General features: G+C 35.6%; 1 long non-coding RNA gene across 1 annotated transcript in view; it reads left to right on the top strand.

The window, feature by feature from the left end:
• The window catches only part of LOC128552299 (uncharacterized), a 51082-nt gene that overhangs the window by 272 nt on the left and 37237 nt on the right, over positions 1 to 13573 (top strand). The window lies entirely within an intron of this gene.

Here is a 13573-nt window from a genome sequence, read left to right as displayed (position 1 = left end):
AAAATGAAAAACAAAGATAGTTGGCAAAAGGGACTGTGCAATGCGCGAAAGTATAATTGTAGGTTAAGTAATTTTCAAATTATGAACTTTTTGTACTTTATTTTGTGTTTATAAATGTTACAAAAGCGTTATCTAAACAATATCTTGCAGCTATTAAAGAGAATTTAAAGAAATATGTTATAATGATAGATGGCAAGAAAAGAATGTGTAGCTTGCAAGAACGTCAATATATCTTAAATGGTGTATAACTTAGCTCTGTTTTGTCCAAAGGAAATCTTTGCAGCTGTTAAAAGGAATTTTAAGAATAATAGATGTAAAAGAAGATACGCCGCGAAGTTCGGCATATTTTTGAGAGTAACAACATTAACGCTATGTCGGATATTTGTAACGGAATGAATTTTAAAACGAACTTCCTCTTGTCATTAATTTTTCATATTTCATCAATACAATAGCTTTGCTAATGCTAGTATTGAAGGAAATTTTCTGTTAAACAATAATTTGCAAATACTGGTACGTGGGTACACGTGCCGGACTATAACTCTTAGCGCAATCATCACATGTTTGATATATATATATATAAAGTTAGTTTTAAATTTAACAGATTTTGTTTGTTTGTTTAAGATGTACTTTCCCCTGTGAGTTTAAGCCACTGGACATTGCAATACAAAATTTTATATGGTACTTAGTTCAAAGTACATACCGAATATCTCAACACAATTTGTTTGTTTAATTTTCACTTGTAAAGCTAAATTCTGAACTATATCATGACTTAATTAAATTCTAACCACACTTGTTTCACACTAAAACATGTCTGTAAATCAAAGAATAGAGTTGTCTAAAGTAGACATAATACATCTACAAAACTCCCAATATTTCACTTCAAATGTGTAAAACTTAGATCGCCAGTTGAAATGAAATTGCCACCTACCGTTTCATTAGAGCCGACTCGGTTAGGTGAAATTTTTTGTATACAGACTACAGCCCCTCATGCCGCTCTATACAGGTATCTACAAGGAAATTCATTGATGCAAGCATCAAAGACGCCGCCAAGTGTTGTGTCTGAAGTACATTTATTGCAATATGAGAAATCATCTAATCATTACTTTATTAGTCTGACTGACTACAAGTTATCAACATTAGCACATAAAACAATATATGTTATAAACTGTTTAAAACATGAAGAATAAACATGATAGAAAAGTTTTACCATGTAATACAAATCATCTACCTGAAATGACATTAACATTGCGAGTAGGTGGCCCCTTTACATACAAAATTAAAGTAATTATTTCACTAAGGTTACCTCCTGTGAAAAGTTGTGGCTCACAGAAACCATTATTTTTATTATCATGTAATGTAATGAGTGTTTTCTATTTACTGATTAAGTTTTATGGACCTTAGTCACATACATTAAAGATTTCAGAATGCAGATTATACACTGCAATTTACTGTTTCCGTTGCCAAAAACAACCAAAACTTTTGTCCAAGAAAAGAATGATATAACATAAATAATCTCTATATTGCCCCTATTCACAAAGCATGAATCTTTCTTATATACTTTTGAATATCATAGAATTCTTTTTTTTTCCGGACGAACGATAAACCTGAAGTCCTCGTTGAACTGTACGGTTACTAGGAGTATGTCAGTGTCTAGATTCAAATCTAATATTACAAGAAATTTAGCAAGCATAATAACCCACTGCCAAAGTGTAGAAAATATTTCAATGAAAATGTTTTTTTATTTTATTTTCATTTTTTTTGTCAGGAATGGACAAATACAAAAACTATCTATTAAATTAAAAACAAAAAAGAAAAAAAGAAGCAAGTAACAAGATATAATAAAACCAGAGCAACTGACTAGTCATATAAGATCAATGAACATATAAATTCAACAATGAATTCTATTTTAAAGTCACTGATGCTTTGATAAGTTATGGTCCCATGGCTTTTGATATTTCGATCTAACCACATTTAAAGAAGTATTAACTTGTCACTGACAAATTCAGCCAAATGCTCTTTAGCCACCTTAGTTGACAGTGTATATCTGTAAACAATGAGTAGATCTATATGACACATAAGCAAAAAAATGAAAGAAAAAAGAAAACAAACAAACAAAGAAAAAAAACCAAATAGAAATAGGAATTTGCAAAAGTGTACCTATCAACAAAGAAAATAAGACAAAAGGTTAAAAATAAGTTAACAGCGGCACTTCTTTCGTTCATTTCAACATATCTATGCTTATTGATTCCTTTATTTACTTTGTAAATACGTTTTTTTCTAAGGAATTTTTATGCAGGCAAATTGTAATTTTCCATATATTTTTTAGCTCACCTGAGCAATGCTCAGGTGAGTTTTTCTGATCGCTCGATGTCCGGCGTCCGTCGTCTGTCGTCTGTCGTCCGTCGTCTGTCAACATTTAGCTTGTGTATGCGATAGAGGCTGTATTTTTCAATTAATCTTCATGAATATTGGTCAGAATGATAACCTTGATGAAATCTAGGCTGAGTTCGAAAATGGGTCATCTCGGGTCAAAAACTAGGTCACTAGGTCAAATCAAAGATAAACCTTGTGTATGCGATAGAGACTGTATTTTTCATTTAATCTTCATGAATATTGGTCAGAATGATAACTTTGATGAAATCTAGGCCGAGTTCGAAAATGGGTCATCTGGGGTCAAAAACTAGGTCACTAGGTCAAATCAAAGAAAAACCTTGTGTATGCGATAGAGGTGGTATTTTTCAATTAATCTTCATGAATATTGGTCAGAATGATAACCTTGATGAAATCTAGGCTGAGTTCGAAAATGGGTCATCTCGGATCAAAAAATAGGTCACTAGGTCAAATCAAAGAAAACCCTTGTGTATGCGATAGAGACTGTATTTTTCATTTAATCTTCATGAATGTTGGTCAGAATGATAACTTTGATGAAATCTAGGCCGAGTTCGAAAATGGGTCATCTCGGGTCAAAAACTAGGTCAAATCAAAGAAAAACCTTGTGTATGCGATAGAGGTGGTATTTTTCAATTAATCTTCATGAATATTGGTCAGAATAATAACCTTGATGAAATCTAAGCCGAGTTCGAAAATGGGTCATCTCGGGTCAAAAACTAGGTCACTAGGTCAAATCAAAGAAAAACCTTGTGTATGCGATAGAGGCTGTATTTTTCAATTCTTCTTCATGAATATTGGTCAGAATGATAACCTTGATGAAATCTAGGCCGAGTTCGAAAATGGGTCATCTCGGGTCAAAAACTAGGTCACTAGGTCAAATCAAAGAAAAACCTTGTGTATGCGATAGAGGCTGTATTTTTCAATTGATCTTCATGAAATTAAGTCAGAATGATTGCCTTGATGAAATCTAGGCTGAGTTCGAAAATGGGTCATCTCGGGTCAAAAACTAGGTCACTAGGTCAAATCAAAGAAAAACCTTGTGTATGCGATAGAGGCGGTATTTTTCAATTGATCTTCATGAATTTTGGTCAGAATGATTGCCTTGATGAAATCTAGGCCGAGTTCGAAAATGGGTCATCTGGGGTCAAAAACTAGGTCACTAGGTCATATCACGTAAAAACCTTGTGTATGCGATAGAGGCGGTTTTTTTCAATTGATCTTCATGAATTTTGGTCAGAATGATTGCCTTGATGAAATTTAGACCAAGTTCGAAAATGGGTCATCTTGGGTCGAAAACTAGGTCACTAGGTCAAATCAAAGAAAAACCTTGTGTATGCAATAGAGGCTGTATTTTTCAACTGATCTTCATGAAATTTAGCCAGAATGATTACCTTGATAAAATCTAGGCTGATTTCAAAAATGGGTCATCTGGGGTCAAAAACTAGGTCACTAGGTCAACTCGAAGAAAAACATTGTGTATGCAATAGAGGATGTATTTTTCAATTGATCTTCATGAAATTTGGTCAGAGTGATTGCCTTGATAAAAAAAAGGTCGGTTTTGAATATGGGTTATCTGAGGTCAAAAACTAGGTCACTAGGTCAAATTAAAGAAAAATCTTGTGTATGCGATAGAGACTGTTTTTTTCAGTTGATATTTATGAAATTTGGTCAGGTTGATTGCCTTAATGAAATCTAGGTCGAATTTGAATATGGGTCATCTAAGGTCAAAAACTACGTCACTTGGTCAAATCAAAGAAAAAACTTCTGTATGTGATAGAGGCTGTATTTTTCAGTTGATCTTCATGAATTTTGGTCAAAATGATTGCTTTGATAAAATCTAGGTCGAGTTTGAACATGGGTCATCTAGGGTCAAAAACTAGGTCATATCTAAGAAAATGCTTGTTTTATCGCAAGAGACCAATTTTTTGGTCCAATCTTAATGAAAATTGGTCAGAATATTTGTTTCCATGAAATCACTAGGTCAAATATGTTTTACACTGTTATGGAGTGTTTCTTAGGTGAGCGACCTAGGGCCATCTTGGCCCTCTTGTTTTAATATTCTCTTCGAAGTTTACTGCAGGATTATTGTAAAATACACGCACGCTCCCTTGTCCATGCGATTCACGCGTTGCAGTATGTTGTTCAATCCCAGCAAATGTCAGGTCATGAACATAACAAAAAACAGAAAGAAATACACATAACTACATTTTACACGGTCAAATCCTGGAAGTGGTCTCAAGTGCAAAGTATCTAGGGGTAGATATAGCAAATAATCTCTCCTGGAACACACATGTAGATAGAATCACAAACAATGCAAACAAATCACTGGGTTTCTTACGCAGAAACCTCCCAGTCAAAAACCAAAATATTAAAGAAACCTCCTACAAGACTCTAGTTAGGCCACAACTACAGTACGCCTCTACGGTATGGTCACCACACACACAAAAAAACATACATAAAATAGAAATGGTGCAAAGAAGAGCAGTCAGGTGGGTAAAGGGTCAATATACATATTATGATAGTGTAACAAACATGTTAAATGATCTCAGTTTGCAGACAATCGAGGACCGGCGGACAATTGCTAGACTTTTCATGTTTTACAAAATCGTTCATGGTTACGTAGCCATTCCAATTCCTCCATATCTAGTGCAGCCATTGAGACGAACACGTCATATGCACGACCACTCCCTTAGGCAGATCCGTACAAACATTAATGTTTTTAAGTTCTCTTTCTTTCCATACACCGTTACCCTATGGAATCAACTGCAACCCCTGATCGTTAATCAGCCTGATCCTGAACATTTCAGAAATGCTGTTAACGCATCCCACTACTATTAAGTGACCACACCCTGTTTTATCCTGATTTTACTCTTGTTAATACATTTTTATCTTGCACTGTCTTCCTTTTGACATCTTACTGTCATTCTTTTAACTTTTATTCTGGCACAGACGCGCACCTGCTAGTTATACCCGAAAGGGGCGTCAAGCAGTATACATACATACATACATACATACATACATGCAGTATGGTATATCTACGGTGTGTTCTATTTATAGAAAATGAGATAGGTAAGTAGGTCATGCTAAGAATAGAAATAGAAAACTAGACTTACAGAGTAACCTCCCTTATCAATAAATCGGATCAACATTTTTGACGAAATTGTAAATAAAAAAATATGTTCTGCTCTACAAATATCGAGAGGAAAGACAGATAGCATTGTTTTAAATCACATAATAAGTTGCATTACATACATTTTTTATGTTTTCTTTTTGCCATTTTTTTGTTTATTCACTAAAATGTATTGTGCAATATCGTTGATCCTTTTACAAACTATTCACTGTGTTCAGTTTATCACTCTGAAACTATTCATTACCATCTTTACAGGGTCCGAAATAGAAGTGTATCCCATATACTCGACACCGCCTTCAGGGCGGCGTCGAATAACTTTTTCAACTTTGAAATGAATGGAAAATTGGACATGGGTCTATACTCCTGTAGATAATTGGGTTTTTAACCACGTTTCTCTATAAGACGTCCCATTCGCACTTCGTGCATATATTAACTCCATGGTGTGCTTACGACGTTTATTATGATAAACGGTAGTTAATGCAGACATTAGCTCTCAAATTACGTTCCTGACGGAATCGGATTTAAGTATAAATTAGAAAATCAGTCATATTTCATAACATACTGGTGTCACTTTCATCAGCCGTATAAACTACAGTAGCAATAATGAGGAGGAACAGCTCCTTAAAGTCTGAAACAAATCTGTTGAGTAATTCAAATGTTATTGGGAATAATCAAATATGAAGCTCGAGTTATAGGTAATACGAGTTACAGACAACAAAGCACTCCACAAAGTTGAAAATTTAAACAAGAACGTATCCTGAACGTGCATTTTTAGTGAGCGGGATCTCGATGAGTGAGAAAAACTTATTAACACTTCAAAGTGACAAAAATATTTCAAAGTGAAAAAAGAAAAGCGGACAATCTCAAGTAACTTAATTAACTAAAGCTGTTAACAAATATTGGGTTGAGAGAAATATGGTGGTGATCTTGGGCGGCAGGATACTAAAAGAAAATATCAAGAAACATAAAAACCTGAAAGAACAAAAAAATTCTCTCTTTTATTTTTGGATCTGCAGAAGCCATGGACTGAATCATCACTTTTATGCTGATGACTCACAACCATACTTGTCGTTTAAGCCAAAAAATATTTCCTACCAACATGAAGTCCTATCTCGAATTGAGATCTGTCTCAACGACATAGTCTTTTGGATGCTTCAGAAGATGCCGAAGCTCAATACTGACAAAACTGAGGTCATTTTGTTTCACACAAATCACACAAAAATACCCGAAGATATCTTCGTGAAAGTAGGACCCTCTCGGATTAAACAACAATTTGTGTGAAGAATCTCGGTGCTAGAATGGATTCAAACATGGTCATGACACAGCATGTTAACTCTCTGTGTAGAGCTAGTTATGCACAACTTGGGCAAATAGGCCACATTAGGCAGTACATCACAGCTGATGCTACCAAGTCTCTTGTGAACTCTCTGGTTACATCGAAAGAAGACTACTGTAACTCGCTGCTGTATGGAATGTCCAAAGACACACTGCAGAAACTTCAATGTGTACAAAACACAGCGGCCCGCATCATAACCAAGACTCCGCGATACAATCACATCACACCAGTCTTGGCTTCCGGTTCAGCACCGAATTGAGTTCAAAATCTTGACACTTATATACAAAGCCATGCACAATGAATCTCCCAAGTACATTGTCGATATGCTTGACATGTACAAGCCTCGTAGAGACTTAAGGTCGGCAAATGGCCCGGTGTCTTTGGTTGTACCGAGGAGTCGAACAGTAAAGTATTGTGTCAGAAGTTTTGGAATGCCCTCCCAGCAAGCATTAGATATTCAAGCTCACTGTCCGCATTTAAAAATCTTTGAAAACTCGTCTCTTTCACACATGTTATATAAAATAACAAAATCTGAAATACTGTTGAAAATGGCGTGAAACCCAAAACAAACAAACAAAAATAACAAAATCACGACAACAGGCCGCGCATGGTTGCAAAGTGCGCATGTGTAATTATCGTGTAAAAATAGCCCATCTAAAATTAGCCCGTACATGAAGGATCCCATTAGAAATATTTTTAGATAAATTGTCCGTTTCCGGTTTCGATCATCATGGAATGAGATAAGGAATTCTTTTGGAAGAGAGATTCATATTATGGTTCAGTTGTATCAATAGAGCAAGCAAAAATGTCATTGATGACTTTGAATATTCAACGTCAAATCATATCGGAAACAAGATCCAGTAAACAGTTCGAACAGTTTGTCGAAAGTAAAGAATATGATTGTCAGAGTGCAATGTTCACTAGTGTCAGACCCGAAGCCGCACAAGTAATGAAGTATGTTGATAGTGGTTTTAACTGCAATAGTGATTGAAATGAAACTGCTATATAACATTTTATATAACAATAGTAAACATTCACCGACTGTTTTCAGAAGTATTCAGAAACAGTAAGCCTCAACAGACGGTAGGTTTTTGTTAATTTAACATTTAAATTAAATCCTTTAAATTTTAACAATAAAATTTAACATGTACAGCCAAATATAACCATGTGTTACAAATAAGGACATGTTCTATTTCGTAACTTTAGCCTTACGTACCACCCACGTTGACAAGCAACACATTGGTAAATAATTAGTTGATAAGAGGCAGGTGAATTAAATTCCAGAAATAATTTCCCAAATAATAAACACAAATCTGAATATAAGATGGCTTCCAATGCATAATGGAAAAAGGGTGACACTAAAAAGTTAAATGATTTGGGCCGCACCATGAGAAAACAAACACAGTGCGTTTCCGACCAGCATCCGTGCAGTCTGGTCCATGTTGTTCACTAACGGTTTCTCTAATTGCAATAGACTTTGAAAGGAAATATCATTGATCACTATGTTAACTAGGTAAATCTGAGTTTTATATGGAAGTGGAATACTGTCTGTATTTGACAAATGTACAAATTTAAAATTGTACATCTTTGAGATAATTAGTGTTGTACAACTAGAACCTACCGTCTGTTGAGGCCTTAAGTTAAGTGCAGACAAGCATGGTTTTGTATCAGTACAGTAAACAATGCCCTAAGTGTTCTCGTAGTTCGATAGCTACGGCTGGGGCCATGGTATCTGTGACTTTCATAGATATCTCCGCATATTTTCGTGCTTCAAAAACATCAGCTGGAACATGGTATACATGAGTATTTTAGATAACCATGCTCTGACTGTTGTCCTGGTTAGATATTAACAGCTGGTGCTTGGTATATATCATGAAAGTGACTAGGGGTCCAGTAACCGGACCTCTAGATAACCAGTAGAGGGCAGGCTAGAAGTCCGGTAATCAGTAAGAATACTGAGAACGGTATAAAATTTGATAAAAAAAGATGTCGGATACTATATATTTTATCTTAAAAACGAACGATGATTTCAAAATTTGTTTTAAATACATGGTTAGTCACAGGAAATAGGTATTTATTATTTTATATGATGGGAAAAAATACGATCGCAATTTCGACAAATTAATATACATGTACTATCATGTACTGTAATACAGTGTAGAGCTCTATAAGGCAATTGCTGGTAAACGTTATGATTAGTTGTCAAAAAGTTTTTATTACGTTTGTTTTTGTAAATTTTATATATATACTCAACGTCACTGAAAAGTTACCACTAATGGCCCTTATATTTTAAAAATCGAACTGGACTGTGTTAAAAGTATAACAGGACTACATTTTTGACGCAGCTGAGTCGTCACTGGTGTAAAGATTTGTCAAATTCGATTAACTTCATTTGAGGCAAGGGCTGCACGTGCAAAATGACTTTTTCACAGCAATGCCGACATGTACGAATTTCTATCTCAAATCATCACCGCACTTGAAAGTTAGTCGACAGATTCAAAGGAATACGTTAAAAAAAACAGAATATCCTTGCTAAGAATGCCACGTTTAAGGCACGATAAACGCCATCAGGCATTGGCATGGTTGACGCTGAACTTTCATGTCGCGAAAGTGCACGTCGTATATGCTGTTCTCACTGACAGTCATGAAATGGGTTAGGAGACATGATCAGACAGGGTCTATGAGTAATAGACGCGCACAGGCCATGAAAAGGTGACGTCGATATTGTATAAAATAGTAAAGAGGTATATATTACGTGGTAACTTTTCAGTGACGCTGAGTATATAATAAGCTCTCACTCAGGTTCGACGCATATGATGAATATGAAATTTTAACAGCGATTTTCGGTAGTCACTGTTATTCATTTACTCAAACAGTAAAACGAATTAAACAACTATTGAACAAAACTTTTTTAAATACTGAAGAAAACGTATGGAGTTTATCATTTTTATTCATCAGTCCCGAGAAGAAAAAAACAAAAAGAGAACAATAACCAAAGCTTGCGATCTCGGCGTACATGTTACTACTAATTATTTGCCGAATCTGCAATCGTATTTTTCTCCGGGATTGAACAATATAAATGCTTCTGTTTCCTGTGAGTTACCATACATCTAAACATTAAAGCAATGAGAAAAATACGAGAACAAACTTTTAAAATCATCAACCATTTATATAGATAAAATATTTGTTGCTCTTTGTAATTCTCAGTATTCATATTGATTACCAGATCTATAGCATGTCCTGTGCATTGTCTAGTGGCCCGGTAACAGGACCTCTAGACTCCGGGTCTAGTTGTCGGGTAACCGGGCCCCTAGCTACTTCCAGATATCATTACTATAGTTCACCATGCTCCAACCGTTGTCGTGTTTCTGTTGCATCAGCTGGGGCTTGTAAAATATCAGAACTATAGTTATCCATGCCAAATCTGTAGTGATGGTTTTGTAGCAACAGTTTGTGCACGGTCCATATAGGTTCTATAAATAACCATGCCGATACTGTTATCATGGCTTAGTAACAGCAGGTAGAACATAGAATTTATCAGCACTATCGTTAAGTATGACCCAACTGTAGTTATGGTTCGGTAGCAACAGATTAAGTACGGTATATATGAGTACTATACCCTAACTTTTCACTTCGTTTTGACAAATGAAGCATAATATATATCAGTACTATAGTTTACTATGACCCAAATGTATTTTGCAACAGCTTAAGCCAGGGTATATATGCGTACTAAAAATAACCATGCCCCAACTATTGTCACGGTATGGTAACAACAGCTAGAGCATGATATATATCAATACTCTAGTTAACCATAATTTGACCTTTGTGACAGTCGTGGTTTGGTAGGAACAGCAGGAGCACGGTATATATGCGTACTATAGATAATCATGACCCATCTGTTGTCATGGTTTGGTAACAACTGGAAGAGCATGGTATATATCAGTATTACAGATGACCATGCTCTGGCTGTTGTTGTGGTTCAGTACCATCAGTGGGAGCATGGTAAATATAAGTACTATAGATAACAATGTCCCAACTGATGTCATGGTTTGGTAACAACAGTGGGAGCATGGTAAATATCAGTTTAACAGATGACCATGTTCTGGCTGTTGTTGTGGTACGATAACAACTGCTGGATGACGGTAAATATGTGTATTATACATAACCATGCCCTAACAGATGTCATGGTTTGGTAACAACATGAAGAGCATAGTTTATATCAGTATTACAGATAAATATGTCCTGGCTGTTGTTGTCTTTCGATATATATGAGTACTATAGATAACCATGCCCTAACTGTTGTCATGGTTTGGTAACAACAGGAAGAGCAATGTATATATCAGTATTAAAGATGGCCATGTTCTGGCTGTTGTTGTGGTTCTATAACAACTGCTGGATGACGGTAAATATGAGTACTATAGATAAGCATGTCCTAACTGTTATCATGATTTTGGAACAACAGGAAGAGCATGGCATATATCAGTATTACAGATAACCATGTTCATGCTATTTTTGTGGTTCAGTAACAACAGTGGGAGCATGGTGAATATGAGTACTAAAGCTAACCATGCCCTAACTTTTGTCATGGTTTGGTATCAACAGGAAGAGCAAGGTATATATCAGTATTACAGTTAACCATGTTCTGGCTGTTGTTTTGGTTCAGTAACAACAGTGGGAGCATGGTAAATATAAGTATTATAGATAACCGTGCCCCAACTGTTGTCTTGGTTTGGTAACAACAGGAAGAGCATGGTAAATATCAGTATTAGAGATGACCATGTTCTGGCTGTTGTTATGGTTCAGTAACAACAGTGGGAGCATGGTAAATATGAGCACTATAGATAACCATGCCCTAACTATTGTCAAGGTTTTGTAACAACAGGAAGAGCATGGTATATATCAGTATTACAGATGACCATGTTCTGGCTGTTCTTGTGGTTCAGTAACAACAGTGGGAGCATGGCAAATATGAGTACTATAGATAACCATGCACCAAATGTTGTCATGGTTTGGTAACAAAGGAGAGCATGGTAAATATCGTATTACAGTTAACCATTTTATGGTGTTTGTTAGTGGTTCAGTAACAACAGTGGAGCATGGTAAAATAAGTACTATAGATAACCATGCCCCAACTGTTGTCATGGTTTGGTAACAACAGGAAGAGCATGGTAAATATCATTATTAGAGATGTCCATGTTCCGGCTGTTGTTGTAGTTCCATAACAACTGCTGGATGACGATAAATATGAGTACTATACATTATCATGCCCTAACTGTTGTCATGGTTTGGTAACAACAGGAAGAGCATGGTATATATCAGTATCACAGATAAACATGTTCTGGCTGTTGTTATGTAATATATGCTGGATGACGGTAAATAAGTGTTGTCATGGTTTGGTAACAAATATTACAGATGATTATGTTCTGGCTGTTGTTGTGGTTCGATAACAACTGCTGAATCAAGGTAAATATGAGTACTATAGATAACCATGCCCTAACTGTTGTCATGGTTTGAAATGCACAGGAAGAGCACGGTATATGTCGGTATTACAAATAACCTTGTTCTGGCTGTTGTTGTAGCACATTTACCAGTGAGAGTTTTTTTTCAATAAAGAGCATTGCAACGTATGAATTCCAAAAATGCTAAGATAAAAAGGGACAGAAAAGTGGAAAAAACTAAAAGGTTCAAATTTACAGAAGGTAAACCTTGAAATGAATATGTTTCTATGGCCTACATTTCCACTGTATAAAACTGAAATCATCAAGAAAAGGAGCTTCTATAAAATCTGATTTACTGCCGATCTACAATGCAAAACGTTCCATTATATAAAAAAGGAAGGACCTTCTCTAGCTTTGTTCTGGTGGAACAATATCTTCAAAATTCCATCAGTACTTCAAGAATATTCATTCTGAAAAAGCAGCCAGAGACTGCCTATCAGAACCAGACATGTTGGAAGTAAGTGATAACTCTGATATTGAATAGTTGTTAAAACTACAAAAGAGTTGTTTTGTTTTAAGAGGTACTATATACTAGACACAGATGGGAAAACATTCTTTTACAAATATCTAGAATAGATTGTTGAAGCTTTGTGTGGTGTAATTGTTATACAAGTTTAAACATAATCTGTAATTTTATACACCTTTTACTCAACATTTCTATTTGTACAAAGTGCACATATTTCCTTAGTCTTTGTAAATCATGTCATAGGGAGCTGTGTGAAGTTGGCTAAACAAACGACATACGACATTCGAAAATTTTGAATGTCGTCCATTGCGCGACATACTACATTCGAAAATTTTGAATGTCGTCCATTGCGCGACATACGACATACGACCTTCGAACATTTTGAATGTCATTCATTGGGCGACATACGACATCCGAAAATTTTGAATGTCGTCCATTGCGCGACATACGACACTCGAACTTTGACCAAAATGTTTGAATGTCGTTCAGTGCACGACATACGACATACGACATTCGAGAAAAGTTGAATGTCATGCAAAAAAAGACATTGGACATACGACATTCGAACTTTGACAACAAAAATGAATGTCGTTCAGTGCGCCACATACGACATACGACATTCAAAAATTTTGAATGTCGTCCGTTGCGCGACATACGACATACGACATTCGATCTTTGACAAAAAAATTGAATGTCGTTCAGTGCATGACATACGACATTCGAGAAAATTGAATGTCGTGCAAAATAAGACA

Source organism: Mercenaria mercenaria, chromosome 2, assembly GCF_021730395.1.
Source record: "Mercenaria mercenaria strain notata chromosome 2, MADL_Memer_1, whole genome shotgun sequence".
Classification (NCBI taxonomy): domain Eukaryota; kingdom Metazoa; phylum Mollusca; class Bivalvia; order Venerida; family Veneridae; genus Mercenaria; species Mercenaria mercenaria.
Note: the sequence above shows the minus strand (reverse complement) of the source record. Positions and strands in the feature narration are given on the sequence as shown.